Source organism: Camelus ferus, chromosome 31 (assembly GCF_009834535.1).
Source record: "Camelus ferus isolate YT-003-E chromosome 31, BCGSAC_Cfer_1.0, whole genome shotgun sequence".
Classification (NCBI taxonomy): Eukaryota; Metazoa; Chordata; class Mammalia; order Artiodactyla; family Camelidae; genus Camelus; species Camelus ferus.
This window is the reverse complement of record NC_045726.1, coordinates 2,643,083-2,664,933: the sequence shown is the minus strand read 5'-3', so window position 1 is coordinate 2,664,933 and position 21,851 is coordinate 2,643,083. Positions and strand designations below refer to the sequence as shown.

General features: G+C 32.6%; 1 long non-coding RNA gene across 2 annotated transcripts; it reads left to right on the top strand.

Annotated features, from left to right (window-relative positions):
* Positions 1-225: 225 nt before the first annotated feature.
* Positions 226-21,406, top strand: LOC116660816. Of its 2 annotated transcripts, XR_004316464.1 has the most exons (4): positions 226-309; positions 12,678-12,717; positions 17,316-17,436; positions 19,517-21,406. It is a non-coding gene; the product is annotated as an uncharacterized LOC116660816 (long non-coding RNA). The 2 variants fall into 2 exon arrangements; XR_004316463.1 differs by lacking the exon at positions 19,517-21,406 and having other exon boundaries at positions 17,316-18,079.
* Positions 21,407-21,851: the final 445 nt, after the last annotated feature.

Below are 21,851 nucleotides of genomic sequence, written 5' to 3'. Positions count from 1 at the left end.
GTCATAAGAGATACCATTAATCTCATAGGTTTAAGATGTTTTAATTTTTTGGCGAGAACACCTTAGTATTCAAAACCATTTTGTTTTAGTAAAACTTGTTATACATGATAAATTTTATACTTAATTTGAAGTGACTTTGGTGATTCAAAAATTGTTATAAAGTTTTCAAATGACAGTTATTATTCTACTTTAAACATTTTAATGAATCACTCTTCTTAACCTTAAAGGAAGCCACATGATATGAGATGCTGAGAAAAATTAAATTGATGTATCTCCAGTGTACAACTTTCATTTGAAGATTGAATAAAGGTGGGTTTCATAGTCACAATTTATTGAATAGGTCTATAAATAAGAGGAAAAATTCAGTTACATATAAAAATTACTTCTTCACATTGGCTGCTCCTATGTTTATATTTTGAATGATTCTGCTAAGAGGTGGTGAGAAATATTTATAATAGCAGGTCATCAGAATAAAATAGGGACAATGCAGTTTAATCACTTTATTTATTTTTTTGAAATATGCTTAATGGAAAGGATGAATAACTGCCTTGCTTCAAAATTAAATTCTATCACCTTGAGTGAGAGATTTGAGTGTTAGCATAACATTTTTTTATGTGAGTTATGCTGTAGTTTTTTGTCACTTTTTGCATTACAGTGCAGGAAATGTTGCTGATTTATTGTTGCATTTTTAAAGGGCAATTCTACGCTGAAGCTAGAGACTGAAGGAAGGCAAAAATCATATTTAGTCAAAAAATGAGCCTTGACATGGTTTATGATTACTGACTACTTGTCCTATTTATAGGGCTGTATTTAAAAGTAAGCTAATCTAGCAAGGTCAAATATGATTGATGTTTTCCCATTTATTGTTTTCTAATGTTTCATCTTTTGGTTTTAAGATGGTTATAAGAATCAAGAAATATGAAGTTAAAGAATGCGTAGTACTTTCCATTTTCATTATGCTCATTTGAAGAGAATTATTTTCTAAATATTCAGCTTGGGTCCTATTAGCACCCACTATAAACAGAGAAATTTTTAAAATGTCAAATGAATTATGAACACTCTCTTCAGCTATGCAAGTGAGACATTAAATGGTTGTGTGAGGATCTGAATGTTCTGGTCTAGTAAATAAGGTAATTATCACCAATGTGAAAAACATTCCTGCTTATAAATCATAAGGACTTAAGAGATGGAAACTTTTACTAAATTATTTCTCAGTTGAACCAAAGGAAGCAAAGTCTAATTGGCAACTTCTTATTTTGCCAAGCATTTGGAAACATAGTGAGTGAACTTCAATGTTACTATTCAAAAGCTCAAGAGTATGAATATATTTATAGTCTACATTAAAATTCTGAGTTCAGTTTCTTAGAATCATGAAAAATAAGAGTAATAACTATTTCTTTTAGTTTTCCAACAAGTGTTCATCAGTAATTTGTAAACAATAATACATTATTTTTATATATCTACAAATTATACTTCTTTGATAGTCCATACATCACACAGTAATTATTCAAGGTATAGGTAGAGCAAAAAGATTTAGTAAGTGACTCAATTATTTAAACTATTAGGTACGGAGGCAGTGCAAACAGGTGAAAAATTAGTATAAACAGATTCAATGATTATAACCTTTGGGGTTAATGTGGATAAAAGATATCTAATATACTACAACCAGTTATTCTGAGTGGACTGGGTATAGTAAGTTGCACTTACTAGAGTTGTCATTCCATGGAAACTTTATTCCATCATTTGGATCAAGACTGAATCTAAACTGAGATAAATGTTCTAATGTCATAGATACCTAAGATATTATACTCCACCTTGAAAAAAATGATTTTGTGTTTATTGTGGATTAATTCCAGAGGTTAGTGTTTCTAGACTTTAAAATACAATAGAGCTAAGAATGAATAACATAGAATTAGTAAAGCTTTATCTATAATTAACTTTTACACAAGGCAAAAGGTAAATTTAATTGCAACTGACCTGAATAATGGAGTGGGATGGAAGGAAGGAAGTTTATTTACTTGAGACACCAAATGAAAACTATGAAACACAAAGGGGAAAAGGCAGTTTCATTGAGAATAATATATTCATGTTGATAACTTACATAAGACAAAAGATGGAGTGTTTTCTGCAGGGAAATTACTTTCTTTGATGAGCTCCATTTATGCATGATGGAGTTTTAAATTTTTTGAAAACCCCCTTGGTTATTTTTTTCCTTTCAATTCTTGTGGTTTTAATTTCAGACATAAACACATGTAAAATTTTCTTGCTAAAACCTTACTCTGCTTTAAGTTGAATTTATAACAGAAAAAAAAAACCAAAACAAACCAGAATGCCTTCCAATGACAGTGATTAGGAAATCAGTATTTAAGGCATCAGTTTCATGAATTGCATGGTGAACAATGGTTCCATTCATTTTGAAGCCACCCTATGATAAAATACATCATTATTTACTTTGCTTATTTTAAAGATTGTTTGTTTAAAGCATATTCTTGAGGGATGCTAAGTATTGTATCTTCTAAATAGCAGCTTGAGTTTGGAAGCAATTTTGTTTGAGTAAAATCCACTATATAATGACTTTGAGTGGCCTGCAAGCTGCATGTTAAGGCTCACATATTTACTTCTTGAGGATAGAAAGCTATTTGTTTTACTTTGTAATTTAATGTGGGAACATTTTAGAAGCTGCAATGGCAAGTGAGGATCTGAATCTTACATATTGCCTATCACCCTAATCAAAAGAGAATGGAAAATAGAATATACTTCATATTTAGAGACTTGGATTCCAATAGTAGAATATGAAACTAGAGGGGAAAATAGATGTGTGGGTCTCAGTATGCAAACTTATTTGTCCATCACAGAGTCACCATGCAATCTGACACTATTTGAAGGAGGTTGCTAGTATCAGCCTCACAAAAGGCTGAGACAAATGTGGGCAGAAGAAGGAATGTTTATAAGTTGATGTACATTAGCTAAACATTCATGGAGCCTGCTTGCATGCAATTGCCTGATGCATTAGGAGCAAATATTTAGGGAAATGTACTTAGTGACATAATCATAAACAAATCTCTATAGAATTACCAAGTGTGGTGAGTAGATACCTACACTGGTAGAATGACTGTTATTAGATTGGAGGGACCATGAATTTGCTGCCTACTTTGAAATAGTTTGCAAATCTCTCTCAGTGGCCCAGTTCTGCAGTTCTTAATAGCAGGAATCTAACTCATAGAGTCAAGACTATGTTTTCACACTTAAAAATCTAACAAAATCTAGTGATTCAAGCATGTTTTTGGACATTAAGAAATACTAAACAATAAATAACGACACACACTTGCAATTGTTTATATGTATATATACAAATACACACTCACATTTTTTAACACTCATATAGATAATTGAAAAATATGTGGATTCATAGCAGAATAATTCTTAAGAAATCAAAGATTTTAGAATGTCTCTACCTTTAAATATGAGACAGTGGTTTTGCCAAACTGATGTATATTTAACATTTTATTTATTGATTGTTAGTTCTTGGAGATTCAGAGACAACTGTTACCCATTTACAGCCTGAAAAAGCACACAGGTACCTGAGGTAGACAGAGAAGTCAGTCAGATTCTCATAGCTTAAAATGATAAGTATAAATTAAGTACAAGTTGTTATTCAAGTGTGCTTTACTCTAAGAAGTAAAAGGAAGGTTTTGAACTTGGTGATGTGGAGTTGCATTCTGAAGAGTAAATGAGTGGAAGACTTTGTTGGACTGTGGGGATATAAGGTGAACAAGACATGGAAATATAAGAAAACCTGAACCTTAAAGATAAGAGGGAATGGAACTCTTAAGACAGATCATATGTTAGGTCACAAAACAAGTGTCAGTAATTTTAAGAAGATTCAAATTATATCAAGTATCTTTACTGACTACAGTAGTATGAAACTAGAAATCAACTACAAGAATAAAACAGAAAAACTCACAGATATGTGAAGATTAAGCAACAAGCTACTAAATAGCCAATGGATGAACAAAGAAATCAATAGAGAAATAAAAAAATACCTTCAGAAAATTGAAAATGGACATACAACATAACAAAATATATGAGATGCAGCAAAAGCAGTTCTAAGGGGAAAGTTCACAGTGATGGATGAATACATCAAAAAACAAGGAAAATCTCAAAGAAAGAATCTAACTTCACCCCTAAAGCCTGGGGGGAAAAAGAACAAAGCCCAAAGTTAGTAGAAAGAGGAAATTAAAAAGATCAGAGTGGAAATAAATAAAACAGAGACCAATAAGACAATAGAAAAGACCAGTGAAACTAAGAACTGGTCTTTGAAAAGATAAAAAAAATTGGCAAACCTTTAGCTAGACTTACTTCAAATTAGTAAATAACAGAATTGAAAGAGGAGAATTTACAACTGACATCAAAGAAATACCAAAGATTATAAGATACTACTGTGAACAATTATACACCAATAAATTGGACAATCTTTGAGAAACAGATAAATTTCTAGAAAACACAATCTTTCAAAACTGAACCATGAAGATATAGGAACTTTGAGTAGACCAATTTACTAGTAAGTAGATTAAATTAGTCAGAAACCTGCTAACAATAAAAAAAATCTGGAACCAGACAGCTTTACTGGTAAATCCTGCAAAAGATTCAAGGATGATTTAGTGTTATCCTTCTCAAAATCTTCCAGAAAACTGAAGAGAAAAGAATGCTTCCAAATTAATTTTAAAATACCAGCATTTCCCTGATACCAAAATGAGACAATTACACCTCACACAAAGCAATTATAGGCCCATATCTCTAATAAACATAAGTGCAGAAATCCTCAACAGAATATTAACAAACCAAATTCAACAGTACATTAAATGGATCATACACCATGATCAAGTGGGATATACTCAGGGACACAAGGATGGTTCAGCATTTGCAAATAATTCAGTGTGATTCACCACATTAACAAGTGAAGGTTAAGGGGGTGGGAAGGGATAGACTGGGATTTCAAAATGTAGAATAGATAAACAAGATTACACTGTATAGCACAGGGAAATATATACAAGATCTTATGGTAGCTCACAAGGAAAAAATGTGACAAGGAAAATATATATATATATATATATGTCCATGTATAACTGAAAAATTGTGCCCTACACTGGAATTTGACACAACACTGTAAAATGATTATAACTCAATAAAAAATGTTAAAAATAAAACAAAACAAAATAACAAATGAAGGTTAAATCATACTATCACCTGAATAGATGCAGAAAAAGCATTTGAGAAAATTCAGCACCTATTCATGATTTTAAAAAACTCTCAATAAAGTGGTTATAGACAGAACATACATCAACATAATAAAAATCATATGTGACAAGCCCATAGCTAACATCATACTCAACAGTGGAAAGTTGAAAACTTTCCCTCTAAGATCAGGAACAAGAAAAGGATTCCTACTCTTGCCACTGTTACTCAATGTAATATTGGAAATGCTATCCAGAACAGTTAGGCAAGAAAAAGAAAAGGCAGCCAATTTGGAAATGACAAAGTAAAACCATCACTATTTGCAGACAGCATGATTTTATATATAGAAAACCCTAAAAACTTCACCACAAAAACTGTCAAAGCTAATAAACAAATTCAGTAAAGTTGCAGAATACAAAATCAATATACAACTATCTGTTGTGTTTTTATATAACAACAACAAACTATTGGAAAAAAGAATTAAGAAAACAACCGTATTCACAATTACATCAAAAAGAATAACAACTATGAATAAATTTAACCAAGAAGGTGAAGTCCTGTGCACTGAAAACTGTAAGATATTGGTGAAATAAATTGAAGATGACACAAATAAATGGAAAGATATTGTGCTCATGAATTGGAATGATTAATATCGTTAAAAAGTCCATTTTACCCAGAGCAATCTACAGATTCAGTGTAATCCCTGTAAAAATTCCAATGTCATTTTTTCACAGATAAGTCCTAAAATTTTTATGAAACCACTAAAGATCTGGAATAGTCAAAGCCATCTTGAGAAAAAAGAGCAAAGCTGGGGATATAACATTCCCTGATTTCACACTATATTTCAAAGATATTGTAGTCTAAACAGTATGGTAGTAGCATAAAAAGAGACACATAGATCAATGGCATAGAATAGAATAGAGAGCCCCAAAAGAAAGCCACATATATATGATTAATTAAAGGGTGCACACAAGGCAAGAATATACAATGGAAAAATAACAGTCTCTTCAATACATGGATTTGGGAAAACTGGACAGCCACATGGAACAGAATGAAATCAGACTGTTCTCTTTCACCATGAACAAAAATTTACTCAAAGTAGATTAAAGACTTGAATGTAAGACCAGAAACTATACAACTCCTAGAAGAAAACATAGCGGGTAAACTCATTGACATTGGTTTTGGTGACTTACTTTTTGATTCTGATTCCAAAGGTAGGGCAACAGAGGCAGAAATAAGCAATTGAGATCACATCAAATTAAAAAGCTTCTGCACAGCAAAGGGAGTCATCAACAAAATGAAAAGGCAATCTACTGATTGGGAGAAGATATTTGCAAGTCATATAATTGATAAGAAGTTAATATCCAAAATATATAAAGAATGCATACAGCTTGATAACATAAAGAACAAACAATCCAATTTAAAAATTGGCAGAGGATCTGAATAGACATTTTTCCAAAGAAGACAATACAGATGGCTAACAAGAACATGAAAAGATATTATCATTAATCATCCGGGAAATGCAAATCAAAACCACAATGAGATGTCATTTCACACCTGGCAGAATGGTTATTATCAAAAGGACAAGAAATAACAAGTGTTGGAGAAAACATGGAAAAAAAGGAAACCCTTGTGCATTGTTGGTGGGAATGTAAATTGTTACAGTGACTGTGGAATGCAGTATGGAAATTCTTTAAAAAATTAAAAGTAGAACTACCAAATGATCCAGCAATTCCACTACTGGGCATTTATCTGAAAAATAGGAAAATGTTAACTCAGAAAGGTTTATGTGCCCTTATGTTGACTGCAGCATTATTTACAGTAGCCAAGTTATATTTATGATGGGATACTACTAGGTCATAAAGAAGAATAAAACCTTGCCATTTGTGACAGCATGGATAGATCTTCAGGGCATTATGCCAAGTTAAATAATTCAGATAGAGAAAGACATGATTTCACTTAAGTGTGTAATCTATAAAACAAAACATGAACAAACAAAACCAAACTAACAGATACAGAGGCTAGATTGGTAGTTGCCAGAGGGCAAGGGTGTTGAGAAGTAGATGGATTTGGAGATGGGAGTTAAGAGTTACAAACTTCTAGTTACAAAATAAATAAGTCCTGGGAATCTAATATACAGCATGACCACTTATGTCAATAAAATTTTGTTGCATATTTAAAAGTTGCTAAGAGAGTAAATCTTGAAAGTTCTCATCACTAGAAAAAATTTTGTAACTTTGTATGGTGACAGGTGGTAACTAGATTTATTGTGATCATTTTGCAGTGTATATGACTATCAAATCATTTGGTTGTTCAGCTGAAACTAATATGTTCTATGTCGGTTATATCTTACTAAAACAAAAGCAAAGCAAAAATATAAGAGAACATACAAAAAGTTTTATATTCCTTCCATAAAGCAGCTGGGTAAGTGGAGAGGGCACTGGATTGCATCCTGGCTCTGTCCAGCCACTCTTGATGGTCTTTGCAAGTACTTAACTTTGGAGTTTCATTTCTTTACCAATAAAATGTATTTAATAAAACATTGTCTTCCAGGGATGTTGTGAAGATACACTTTGTAAATGGTACATAGGAGTAGGGTATAGTATTTAGTACTATAAATAAATAGTACAGTAAATAAATAGTACAGTAAATAGTATTTAAAGAGATTACAGTAATCAACAATGACCTTAACCAGAGGTTCCCAGTCTTGGCTGAATATTTGAATAACTTAGGGAACTTCCAAAAAGGATTCTTAAATGCTGATGTTTACATTTCACCCCCTAGAGATTCTGACTTAACTGGGCATGGTATAGTCTGGGTATGAAACTTAAAGGAGAATACAGGAAAATATGAGAAAGAATAAGAAACAGTAAAAAAAAAAAAAAGGAAAAAGAAAAAGAGGAAATAAATGTAGGGTCTACCAACATGCTAAGGAATAGATTTCCTTCATTTTGTAGAACAGAAGGATTGCCATCACCGTTAGGTGTGGTTGAGAAGCATTTCCAGGTCTAACGTATTCCAGAGCAGCTGACTTGTGAGGAGGGCTCACCAACAGAGGAGGAGCTTCTGCATTCTAGAAGTCTCCTCTGTGGAGTGCGTCAATCCTATGCTTCATATTATGGTGGAATAGGTCATAAGTTTTTTTCCTTGGAATAGAAGCAGCATGGAAGAGGTGGCGAGGAAATCTAAAATTGAGAATAAAAATTCTTAGAGCTCTTTAAAGTACTTCAGTTGTTCCTATCTAATTAATATGCATCTAAAAAGAGACTGAGGCCCTGCTTTGAAGATGTGAAACACAGCAGAAGCATTCCTGACTAAGCCTGTAGCCATAGGTGTGATGACTAGCAATGATATTTTAACTATGTTAGACAAAAAAGAAATAGGCTGAATTATAACAGAAAGAATTGTAAATATATACTAAAGAAAGTGAGAGCTCAGTTTGAATCTTAAAACCATTTACTCCTTTTTTTTTTTTTTTTTTTAATAAGCCACGACATTCTACTCTGGTTACTGGAAAAGAGATTGCATGGCAGAATCGTATTCTTTAATATTGAACATCAAAGAAAAGCCAAAAGAAGCAAAATTATTTTTAATAAATTCAGATTCCTAAGACTAGAATTTACTTTTTACATGAAAAACAACTATGTTGATATTTTGATTATGTTAATAATATATATTACACTGTTGTGATTGTTATCTGGGACTTCCAGATAAATGAATTATTTTACCCATGTATTGTTTTTCCCATGAAAATATTTTAGACTAATTGAAAAATAATTAACTACATTTATTTTTCCCCATGAAAATCTTTTGATATTGCAGAAATATTTCCCCATGAAATGTATAATTGCTGAAATATTTCCCACTTAAAATCATTCTAGTTACTTTGTGCCATTCTTAGGATAGAAATACTTGAAATCTCATCATCAAAAGAGATTTCACTACAGATCGTTAATTCAGTGCATGTTAAGCAACACCTATAAAGAATTTTAGGAATAGAAATTAAGTAACAGACTACAATTAGAACAGATAAGAATAGTCGCTGGTGAAATGAATCCATTTTTGCTCTTCACATAAAATTCACATACTTGCAGACTTGTCTGTGAATGCTGTTTTCATTTTTGTATGCAGCATTTATACAAGGTCCATTTACAGTCTGACATTTGCTTCCACCATTCAAATGGACTGTTTTTGATGTTGTTAAACACACCAGCTATTTTCATGTAAACAAATCCACTAATCACTTTTCAGTCCCCATCTTATTTGACTTCTATCAGCATTTGATACAGGTAAAAGTCCTTTTTTGAGACATTCTCTTTGTTGAGGTCCACCAGTCAAAGACCACTTGTAGTTGAACAAATTGGACTTTTGGATACCTGGTGCAGGAGGGAGACTATATTCCATAGGAAACTGTGAGGCATCTTAATTAGAGTGTGCCAAGAAGCTCTTGTTATAGGTTTGGGTCTTGTATTATGTGATTTGGAGGAAGGTTCAAGGAACAGAATCTGTTCTAGACTGAGTGCTTTGAGGAAGCAACTAGATTCTATAGCTGTGCATCTTTATTTTTACTTTATAGGTAGAAAGAACAGGATGAGACTAAAGCTATAATTGTGAAGGAGCAGCTGTTACTCTTATCAGTTGGGAGTTGGGAAGTTTGGAAATAGTTGTAGTTTTCATAGTGTTCTTGTATTTGTCTGCAGTCAAAGAGTCCTGTTGTTTTCATTTCACGGCATCATGGTTACATAGTGACCTCATCTCAAGCTGGTGTTGAAGTAGTTCATGTTCAACTGGAAAACACCATAGCCTAGCTCTGTGCCAGGGCAGCTTCCATCTGATGGCTATCAGCATTGCCTTTTTCTTTCTCAAGATCATGGTACCATATTCTCTTTGGTTTCTTTCTACTGCTTAACATGCTCCTTTTCAGTATTCCTCACACTATCTTTTATATAATCTTTAACTCTTAGAGTTTCCCAGGCCTTATATCTGAATCATCTTTTATATTATCCTACACTTCTTATGCAGTTTCATTTATTTTTATGATTTTAATTACTATGTGCTTTCTTCAGACTGGAACTATTCTCTGCCTAAAAGATGAGTTGGAAAACTATAGCCCATAGGTCAAATACAACCCAAAGTCTGTTTTTTGCCCAGATGTGAGGTGGTTTTTATATGTTTAAATGGTTAGAAAAAATCTAAATGTGAATAGTATTTCATGACATAAAATTATATAAAATTCAAGTTACAGTATGTCAACAAAACAGAAGTAAATCGTTGCTCATCACCTAGTTCTACAAAGGTTAAGTCATCAGCCACTCCATTTGCCCACCCACAGTGCAACCTGAGAGGAATTCAGGATGAAAAACAGGGTGAGGCACCTGTGCTTTTGAATAAGCAGGTCCCTTAGAGAGATGTATATTTCAGAAAGAATTTTAATGACCCCACATTCTTGCATCTTCTCATACATAGAAAAGTGCTAAAGTCATTAACCTGAGATATCTGTTCTTTGTGAATAGCAGTAATCATTTACCAAGAATGTATGCTTGACTGTAAGTATTTCTCAGCCAAAAATCATATATAAATTGGCTTCTCTCCACCTCTTTAGAGCAGTTTCCTCAGAGCCTCTAAGCAGCTGTCTCCTGAGCTATAGTCCTTACATAATAAGATCCCTGTATAAAACTTAAACTCATACCTCTCAGGTTGTACATTTTTCTTTAAGTTGACAAGTGTCCAAAGATAAAATTTTATTGGAATCAAGGCATGTCCATTTGTTTGGTATTTTCTATGGCTCCTTTTATTGCTACAAGAGCAGTGTTGAGCAGTTGCAATAGAGAGCCAGAATTATCTACTTGCTGTCCATTTATAAAAAATGTTTGCCAACCCTTGCTCTAAAATCATGTATTTAACTAATCTGTGAGATTTTTCAATTTATTATTTTAGTCATCTTAAAATATTTAAAAGAGAAATTTTACTCATCTCCAATCCATACTTGTGACTGTCCATCTTAATATTTAGGGTCCCTGCCACACAGAAATTCAAATCAGAAACCACAAATCATCCTTAATTCTTATTTTTCCTCTACCCCATATTTTAGTCCTACTGGAAATCCATTGTTTTCACTTCTGAACTATATCACAAATAGGTCAGTCAGTTTCCATCTTTTCTGCCATCATTCTGCACCATACCATCCCCACCTTGCAGCTGGTCTACTCAAACAGCCTCATCACTGGTTTCCCACTCATGTGACTCTTAAGTCCCTATCCCATGATGTTTTCTATCATTACATCAGCTCATAGCAATTATGATAATTTTTATGTAAATATTTGGGTTTAAATTCTATATATTTACTTATTTATTGTCTATCCAAACACATAAGTGCTACTGAGGTGACTTCATATGTTTTAGTTCAGTAGCAGATATAAATATTTTGGATAGCGATTGATGAGTAGAAGGCCAGTAAGTATTTTTTTAACCAGTGACTGACCTACTTAAAGACCACAAAGATAGAGGTACAGTTACCCCCTCATGCACACACACCTGCACACATTCCACTTCTAAGGGAAAAGTATTTATATATTTTGCATGTACACATTTATCAGTTGAGTATGCATCACTTTACATTTGAACCACATCTATGGGAGAGGAAGTTTGCTCTGGGAAGGATGAGTTGATGCTGATTTTATCTTGATTTTTAAGAATTACAACTTGGTCAGTTTCTGTTGTTGTTAGTGGTGATGATAGTGACCTTTTTGCTAGCAAACAAAACCAGCGATTTACTTACATCATTCTTGTGACTCAAAAGATATCTTAACTGAAATGGTTATTTACTTGATAATTTGTTGTCAAACAAACATATATTTCATTTTATACAGGAGAGAACTGTCCAGTTATTTTTATGTGGATTTTAAATAGGAATGTAGACTAACTGTATATAACCACTGTTTTTGAGTGTGTAGCAATTGGAAGAAACTGCTGAAAGCATGAGTTAGGGTTTAGGTGGAACCAACATGGTGAAATGGCCATAGGCTATGGCATGGAGCATCCATTTGAGAACAGTTTTGTAAAGTGATAGAGAAAGAGGCCAGACTACAGGGCTTTACAGGTAAGTTACCTGATAAGAAAAAATGTGGTGAATTGGCAGTAAAAGGGAGAACAAAAATGGGATGGTAGACAGATGGAGAATCAAATACAGCAGGAAAGGAGGGGAAAACACTCTCAGTGTTTGCAGGCAGAAGAAAAGAAATCTAGTTAAAGTGGAAAAAATTAAATTTGGCAGTGGGGAAAACATAAGAACCACACCACTCAAAAGCTTAAGTACCTTTCCACATTTTGCATAATAATTTGGATTTCAAAAAATGTTTTTACACAATTTGTATCATATGACCCTCACAAAACTGGGTACATCTGAGTAAACTGAGACTGGTGGTTCTATTCTAATTTCACAGATTAGGAAAAAGAAGCTCAGTTCCTGGGGTCATGCAGTGGGTAAGTAACATAAGGGAGAACAGAAGTGTTCTCACACCTATGTTTTTATACTTTCCACTATACCATGTTGACAGTGTGATGTTAATCTTTAAAAAGAAGGAGATCAAAATCTGCTGTGAGGAAAAGAAGCATTTAAAGCATTGATCCAAAAGAAGTGGTCTCTTTTCCCTCCCACCCACTTAAACTATTATCACATTTAAGTGAATTTCAATAAGCCAGAAGTTTGGAAGGAGATGACTTATGAAGAAGCGTGGGTAGCATTAATTTATTTTTTAAATTAACTGGTCATACACCATGTACAAGTGTCAGAGATACAGGTGAATAAAAATAGCCATTGTCCCAGCTTTGATAAAGCTCATTCTTTAGTGGAAAGGATCAGCTTTTAATCAAGTAAGGAAATTAAATATTTGAGTATAAACTTAAATATGAGGCTGCATCAACAGTACAATGAAAGAATGTTACATGGGTCCTCATTGGCCTACAAGGGGGGAAAGTGTTTGCTTTATGAGAGGATGACAGTTGATCTCAACTCTAAAGGAGGAATAGGAGTGAAAAATCTGAGAGGGAGTAGTACTGGAGCCTTTTAAGAAGACTCGTACACATGAAGAAGTCAAAGGATCTGGTATGACCAGAAAACTTCTAGTTTACTAACATTTGTGTGCCCTGAATTATAATCTACATATAGAACTCTTTCATTGTAAATAGTTATGCAATGATATTGAGCCATATAATTCTGATTCAACAGTTTTCTCAAGTGATGGCTTAAAAACAGAGAACAGAAATGACTGCTATATATTAATTTCTGGTAGAATTTATTTATGTACACATATATAGTAATAGACTATGTATAATGATATAATATATATAATAATATTCTTGCAAAGTTCTCAAATTGTGTTTTGCATATGATAAGCAGCCATGAAGTAATGATTAGCTACTTTTTCAATGTATGTTTATTGAAAACCTAGTAAGTATAATATGTACAAACACATTCCTGGATGCTGTTGTCCTCTATTTGACCAAAGAATGGTCAGGGGATGTTTTAAAGGAATACTTCTTACCATGAAAAAGCCATTACCATATGTGTTTGAGGTACTTATAATCTCTAGATTTATGCAGTCTTTTTTGCCTTAGCCTCAGGTAGGACAGGACAAATCCATTCTTGCAGTTCTGTAAGTGATGAAAATATTAAAATATTTTTTATCTGTGCTGTCCTCAATGGTGGTCATTATCTACATGTGGCTGCTGAGTACTTGGAATGTGGCTAGTGCAACTGAGACTTGAATATTTTAATTTATTTTAATTTAAAAAGCTGCATGTGACTAGTAGCAACTGTATTGAAGTGACACTTCAGAGGGATTCAAGAAAAGACTTTGAGTTCCCACTGCAATACTTTTGATACATTTGACATGAACTTGATATTTCTTGTATCTGGTGGACTGGATCTAATTGAAAGAGATGTTTTCTTAGAATGAGGGAGAACTTACTTTAGGTTAAAAAATTTAGTTGTGAACAGAAGCTCATTTTCCCAGCTCACTTGGGGAATAACAACTGAACTTGTTTACATCAAAAAAATCTGCAAAACCATGTAGATGAAATTGCACAGTAAATGATTTTTTTAATGACCCAAAAGAGTAAACAGTTTCCTTTATGCTTACTGTTTGAGTAACAGCCACTTAAAAAAGATAGAAATCATAAAAATAAATGAAATAAATTTATTTTATAATAAACATTCAGAAAAATCTAGTGGTCATCTAAAGAAGCAGATGGGAGATTGTGGTTTGTGTAATCTGTGGTCAGCCAACTCACTTCTCTCCATCATATTCAATATTTACAGTCTCTAAGAAACATCCTTTCTATCTAAAATATTTATATTTAAATGTGAATGCATATAATTAATGTGTTCATTTCTATCTAAAATATTTATATTTAAATGTGAATGCATATAATTAATGTGTTCATTCAAAAGTTATAAAAAGAGTATATAAAATGGAAAGTATATTTCTCTTCCCTGTTTGAATGATAGCCATGTAGTACTGCTGCTTAGAGATTGTGTTTCTATCAATTTTCTTGTTTTGTAAAATTTCAGAGGTACTTAATTTACTCCTTCAACATGTTTACTGAATATCTATTATATGCTAGGCATTGTTTTAAGTACTGTTTTACAAAAATAGAAATAAAAAACAATTAAAAATTTCTTTAAAAATTACATTCTAATGGAAGGAAATAGGCAATAAACAAAATAAATAATAAAAACATGTGATGTATTAAGTAGTGATAAATGCTATCAATTTTTAAAAAGATCTAAAAGAGGTGAAGGTGTTGAAGGAGGAAAGGGAATAAGGATTGCCTCAGCTGGGGAAGGAGTTTACATTTTAAATAAAATGAGCAGAGAAGGAACTTCAGAGCTTTATTTTCATCAAAGACATGAAGGAAATGAGGGATCGAGATATGTTTAGGCAGAGAACTGCACATGCAAAGATCTTAAGGTAGGAGCTTGTCCAGTACCTTCCAGAAAAGCATCCTTACAATCTGGCTGGAGCAAGGATCACAAGACAGAGCCTTTTTATGCCAAGTAATTAATACGCCATCTAATGATAGTTATAGTATTCTATGTTGTATGTTGTTTTTCCATCAAATGTTTGCTGTCTTTAGGTTTTGAATAGGGCCTCCATGTCTCTGGTTCCTGTCATCTCTATTAACTACACATTAACTTCAGATAACATAATTACATATTAGGGTGTGATTATTTCTCTTATGGAATGTATTATATATTACTTACAAAAATAGCTAAGCCAATTTCTGTTCCAGTGTTCTGTTCAAAGTCCAAGTTCAGTTTGTAATGTAAGATTCTGTCCTATATAAGACAGATTGTTTTGCACTGAATACAGTTTAATAAAATTTACCAAATTTTAATTTACTTGATTATAATAACATTATTGCCATTATTTTTACAGAAAAATAAAAGACTTATGGAAGAGAACATTTCACTAATTTAGTTTATTAATGAGGACATCAAACTCTAGAGTGAGGTAAAATGATTTGCCAAAGACACATAAATGAGGCTAGTTACAGCTAGCATTATTGTGTTTATAATATGTGATAGCCATTGTGCTGAATACCGGCACTATGCAATTTTAATCTTCCCAACAATCTGAGAGGCAGTCATTATTACTGTTTTACTAGTGAGGAAACTGAGGGAAATAAGTTCTGTAAAGTAATACAGCAGGTAAATGGTACAGCTGGGATCCTATTGAGGTCTTTATATCTCAGAAAGAACTCACACTGATAACTGCTACACTACTGGAGTTACAGGGACAGGAATATCCCAATAAAAACACAAGGAGCAGAGAGGTTTCTGGGAAATAGAGCAAGTTTTCACCGTGATCAGATGTTGGATTGAATTTTGCCTCCACATGGCTGAATATTTTGGGGTAAGCAGTGTAACTTTCAGTATGTTTCTAGGTGTGAATATCGAGGGACCAAATTACAGTCCCATATTTGCTTATCAGGACTTTGACTTTATCCAGTATGGGTAAAAGATAGAAGCCATAATGCTTCCTAATTTAATTTGTGAGTACTTTCTTATAGAGTAAATAAAAGAAGCTGTTCAGTTGAGATGAAAACCTTTATATGCCAAAAAAGAACATAGATTATTGTATTAAAAATAAGGCTCATAATTTAAAATGAAAGTTTGGTGCAATGCCAATAGAAAACCCAAAGTATCTGCTTATTTTAAGGTTAAAAGAGAATATTGAAATTAATAAAGTGTTCATTAATTTGTCCCATGTTATCTGCTTGCTTTTCACTTTTTTTCCCACATACATTTGAAATTTTACTTATATTCAGTGAAGAAATTCCATGTTATCAGCATGGATCATTATGTATCAATGTTGTAAATGGCATTTAAAAGGTAACTATTTTGTTTGCACATGCAGAGCTATAAACTGCCCAGTTAGGTTCATAATAGTCAGTCAGTATTTATACTGCAAGTAATTTGATCTTTATTTCAAATTTAAAATAAATTTACTTTTATGGGTAAAGTAGCTTTGAACAGGCTACTAATCTGAAGTTGTAACTGCTTTTATTGTGCTTACCAAGAAGCAAAGTTTCAGTTACCTTGATTGCTGTATTTTGCCAAACATCTTTTTTTAACCTATTCTTTTGCATATGAAAATGATATGATTTACCCACTATGAGTAGAAAAGCTTCAAGTCATTTTTACATTATTAGTAATGAATTTACAATAAGCATCCAACCTCACACACCGAGACTTCTGGACAACCAGCTGAGATTACAAAGTGTAAGCTGTGGCTAGGGATCAGAGATTACTCTGCATAAATTTAGTTTACCCTTATGGAGATTAAAAACTCATTAATACTTCATTCTTTCCAACTGAGATAAAAGTTTGAAGCAATTAGTATTTGAAAAAATATTTTCTCCCATTAATTTATTTTTTTACTATATAATCTGTGTTGCTTCCCTTTTAAGTATTGATAGAGTGTAGTTTAAAATAGAAATCTATGGACTATATCTTAGGTTTTGTTGTTGTTATTGTTTTGGATTAGTGTTCCCTAACAACTTTTATTCCCTAACAGTTTATACAGCAACTTAAACAACAGGAATGAAAAAGTAGCATCTAGATGTTCATTTCATCTGCTTTCCAAATGAAGTGACCAAACACTTCAAGAGGATCTAGATTTTTCCAGCAAGGAAGAAGTGAGAAAACATTTTTAATCATTAAGACAAGAGAGTTTTGCCACTTCTCAGTGACGCAGACATTGTGTACAAGCTGCTTTATCCTGAAGGCAGTTTATTAGTTACACAGATGTGTTAGAAAGAGGGCTCCTGGCAGGGTTTGACATGGCTAGTGAATAAGTAAGTGCAGTTTTTAGGTACTTCACCAATGTGTTGTGTTACTCTTACCAGTTATTATATGCAAGTAAAATGTAAATCTGTGTTATTATACAGCTCCTTTTATATCCAAACATTATCCATAAAGAAAATATTCATGAATGGAAAGAGATGGTAAATATTGGTGGAAAACAGCCAAAGGTTTTTTGTTTTGGTTTAAAACTCTGACATAATTTGAAATTATGGTATATTACTCAGTCATTTCATAATAATAGCAAGTTGACAAATGATACTGTGAATAGACAATCTGTAATGCCAGAAACCAAATATTAGGGAGACTTTTGTATAATGAGTTAGAATCATTCTTTCATTAATATCCCTCCTTGGTAGTACATCAGCTCTTTTGGCTCATTAATGCAATGTTGAGGATTTTCAAGTGATGGTGAAAAATGGAGTAAATAAAACTACAGTGGCCCTAAGACAGAATGTCTTTATAAGTGCTTTAGTAATACACTTCTAACACTAGTAAAAGTGATTAATTTGTAATTAAGGGTTTTAGAAATTAAAAATTTTCAACTATGTTTGATATTCCTTTTTTTAATAGTAGAGAATTGTAAAACATGTCTTAAGAAAATAACATACAAACTTTTTTTCTCAGTGATAATTTATTTTTTTCCAGCTTTACTGAGGTACAATTGACAAATCAAATTGTATTATTTAAAGCATGGAACATGATGGTTTTATATACTTATTATGTATTGTGAAAGGAACCCATAGTTAATTAACACCACCACCACCTCACATTTTATCCTTTTTTAAAAATGAGAACCTTTTAAGTTCTACTCTTCTAGCAAATTTCAGTTAAATACAATGTTGTCAGTTATAGTCCCCATGTTATACACTAGGTCCTCAGACTTTATATATATACAGACTTTATTTATCTTAAGTTGGAAGAACTTGAGACAATTAATTAAATTGGGGGCAAACTGGTGACACCATGAAGATGCTTTGCTACTTCTGAAAAGTTGCTAAGATCTAAACTAAGCTTATTTTCATTATATGAGGAAGCAACCTCAGAGACAATACACTACCTTCTGCCTTGCTCTAAGTTAACTACAGTTCATGTCTCTCTAAGACAACCCTTAAGTTCCTTATTACTTCATCTCATTTTTGAGATATCCAGGGAGACATATAACCCCCAGCTCTTTCTATTATGACCCATGATTTCAATATATTAGTTTGGGAATCTCATTGATGTCAAGCGTATCCTAATTCTGGTCTAAAATAAAATTAAATTGTTTAGCAATTGGAAAAGCTATGATTTAGCCACAGCCCTGTGGCACAATTTAGAAGAAATTTCATAAGCTACAATTTATTGAAGCTAGACATTGACCTAAATGCCTTATAGGCACTGCATTATTTACTTCCTACAATAAGCTAATTTATCAGGTAAATAAATGCCATTATTTATCCAGTTTAGAGATGAGAAAATGGATATTTTGAAAGGTTAAGTTATTTGCCTGAAGTTAAACTAGTTATCAGCAGCATCAAGATTAAAATATTATAAACTCTGCCTTATTGTAACTACTAATATCTAATTTACTGTTTGGTTTTTTTACAAACTATATTGTCCAAAATGTAATCTACATATTTTTAATGCAGAGGCTTGACTGTAGACTTATTTTAACACTAGAGCATTAAGTCCCCAAAGTTTGAATATTTTAAAAGTATCTAGCATATGTATAGGGAACAGAAATTAACTGTGACCCACATAAACACATATAAAATAAAAGTTTAATCTGATTATTTGAAATAATTTTCTGCTTATTCTTTCCTTTTGAATAAATTAGAATGTATACATAATATAGAGAAGAAAAAATACTTTAAAACTAGGAAATATTTTATTTTAATTTATCTGAAAGAGTTACATTTTACTTCTTCACAGCTTGTTGTCTACACTTGTCTTCAAATAAACTGAAACTTGAAGTAAAAAATTTCACTATACCTACACATAGTAAGTACATGATAAATACTAATTACTCAGTTGATTACATAGGATCAATTAGAGTAAACATTGTGTGCCAAGTGACTACCCAAGGAATTCTAGAAATCAGTTAACATTTTTATGTAGTGCACAACGCAAAGCTTTATTATGTGTTACTGTATCATTATACCTTGGGTTATTTATTGTGCTAATCACTAGGGTTGCAAAAAATAAAAATACACAAGAATCTCAAATATAGCAAGAGTTGCAACCAAGCAAGTCACCTCACAAAATTATGTACGAAATTCAGAGGGATGATCTTGAAGGCAGTGAAGGATATTAAAAACCTCATAGAAGAGATAATGCCAAACCAAATTCCTACTCACCCTGGACACCGCACTGGTTTTGAGGTTGAGTAGGAATTTGACCAGGCCATATACAATTGAAAGTTATGTGATGTGTGTGTATATATATATACATTGTGTGTGTATGTATATGTATATGTGTGTGTGTGTGTATAAAATGACTGTGTGTATATGTAAAGTTATGTTGGGGGCTGGAACATTGTGGTAGGCAGAATAATGACCTCCCAAGATATCCAGATCCTGGATCCTGGAACCTGTGAATGATACCTTATAGGGCAAACAGGACTCTGCAGATGAGATTAAATTAAAGATCCTGAGATGGGAGGAATTACCCTGGAATACCCTCATGAGCCTACCTGTGATCACAAGTGTCCTGGTAAAAGGGAGGCAGAGGGAGATTTGACTACAAAAGGAGAAGAGGTGATGTGATGAGGAAAGCAGAAATTGGAAGATGTGTTTTGAAGGTGGAGAAAGAGCACAAGCCAAGGAACACAGGCCACTGGAAGCTGAAAAAGGCAAGGTGATTGGATTTTCCTCTCAGCCTTCAAAAGGAAGCATCCTTGCTGATAATTTGATGTCAGCTCATGTATCTGATGATTTCAGACTTCAGACCTCCAGAACTGTAAGATAATGAATGCATGATTTATTAATACCAATAAGTTTGTGGTAGTTTGTTACAGTGGCAATAGGAAACTAATACAAGCATGAGCTCTCACCCTGAAAAGCCTCAACTGAATCACAAACCTGACTCCAAAGAGCATGGAATAGGAAAGAGTTCCAGTTCCAGAATCCTAGGAAACAAACATTAAAAACTGCATAAAGAAGATCCAATGAGAGAGACTGAAAAAAAAAAATCAAGGGAAAGAGCATAAAGAAATGATGATGTTGAACCCAAAGGAAGAATTCTGTAGAAATCTGCCCTCTCTTGCATACCAGCGAGAGAGACAGTAGAGATAGGTGATTGCAAAGCAGTGCTGGCATTCTAAATGAGATTATAATTCATAAATCTGTATTTGTTTTTCTACCAATATTTGAGTTAATGGGATTAAAAAATCAAATGTAATGGGAATATGTACATCAAAAAGGGTATGAACTTGCAGGAATTTATAAAATGCTTCATATGCTTTCCCTTTTGTACTTTAGGGTATTCTAAATTTTATTTTATTATGATGATACAATAGTAAGTGCATTTAAACCTGGCCCTCAATTATGAGGCTTAAAAATAACTCTACTAATTCTTTATGATTAAAAAAAATTCTCAGCCATTTGGTTTTATAGTATTCATGCATATTCATGGGTCTTCTCACTGCCTCTTATAAATAAAATGCTATTATGGTTTCTGGTTAGAGGTTAGGAATTTTCATTCTTTGGAAAATGAAATTAAAAGAGATGAAACACATTTATACACACTAGAAACAAGGATACCAGTTGATCTGTGAAATGTGAAGTTTCTGATGCAATCATGAAGAAAAAGGCATTTAGAAAGGAAAATGTTATCTACACTTGAGTGCCCTTTTAACTTGGTCATGATGTCACTGTGGTTATTGTTCATGAGTAGTAAGGTTATTAATCTCCATTTGAATAAAAATAGGGAGCCAGACTTGTTTGTATGTAATCAGAAGGCATTCTAAAATTCATATTTTTCTACTTCATATTTCTTAGATAAGGAGATTCTTTGATCAAAAAGCTAAAAAAATGAGTTTTCTGTAAGTTTTATTCACATACAAAGTTTAATTTTAGTAGACACTGCTTTTGAACTAAATATAGCCTTTCTTACTAACCATAAATCACACCAAATTGAGCTGTTATAAAATATTAAATCAATTTTAATTAATTTCCTCTAAGGATGTAAAAATGAGATATTTCTTTTCACTTATTTATTTATTTATTAATTTTTTTGGTGCATAGTCAGTTTACAGTGTTGCATCAGC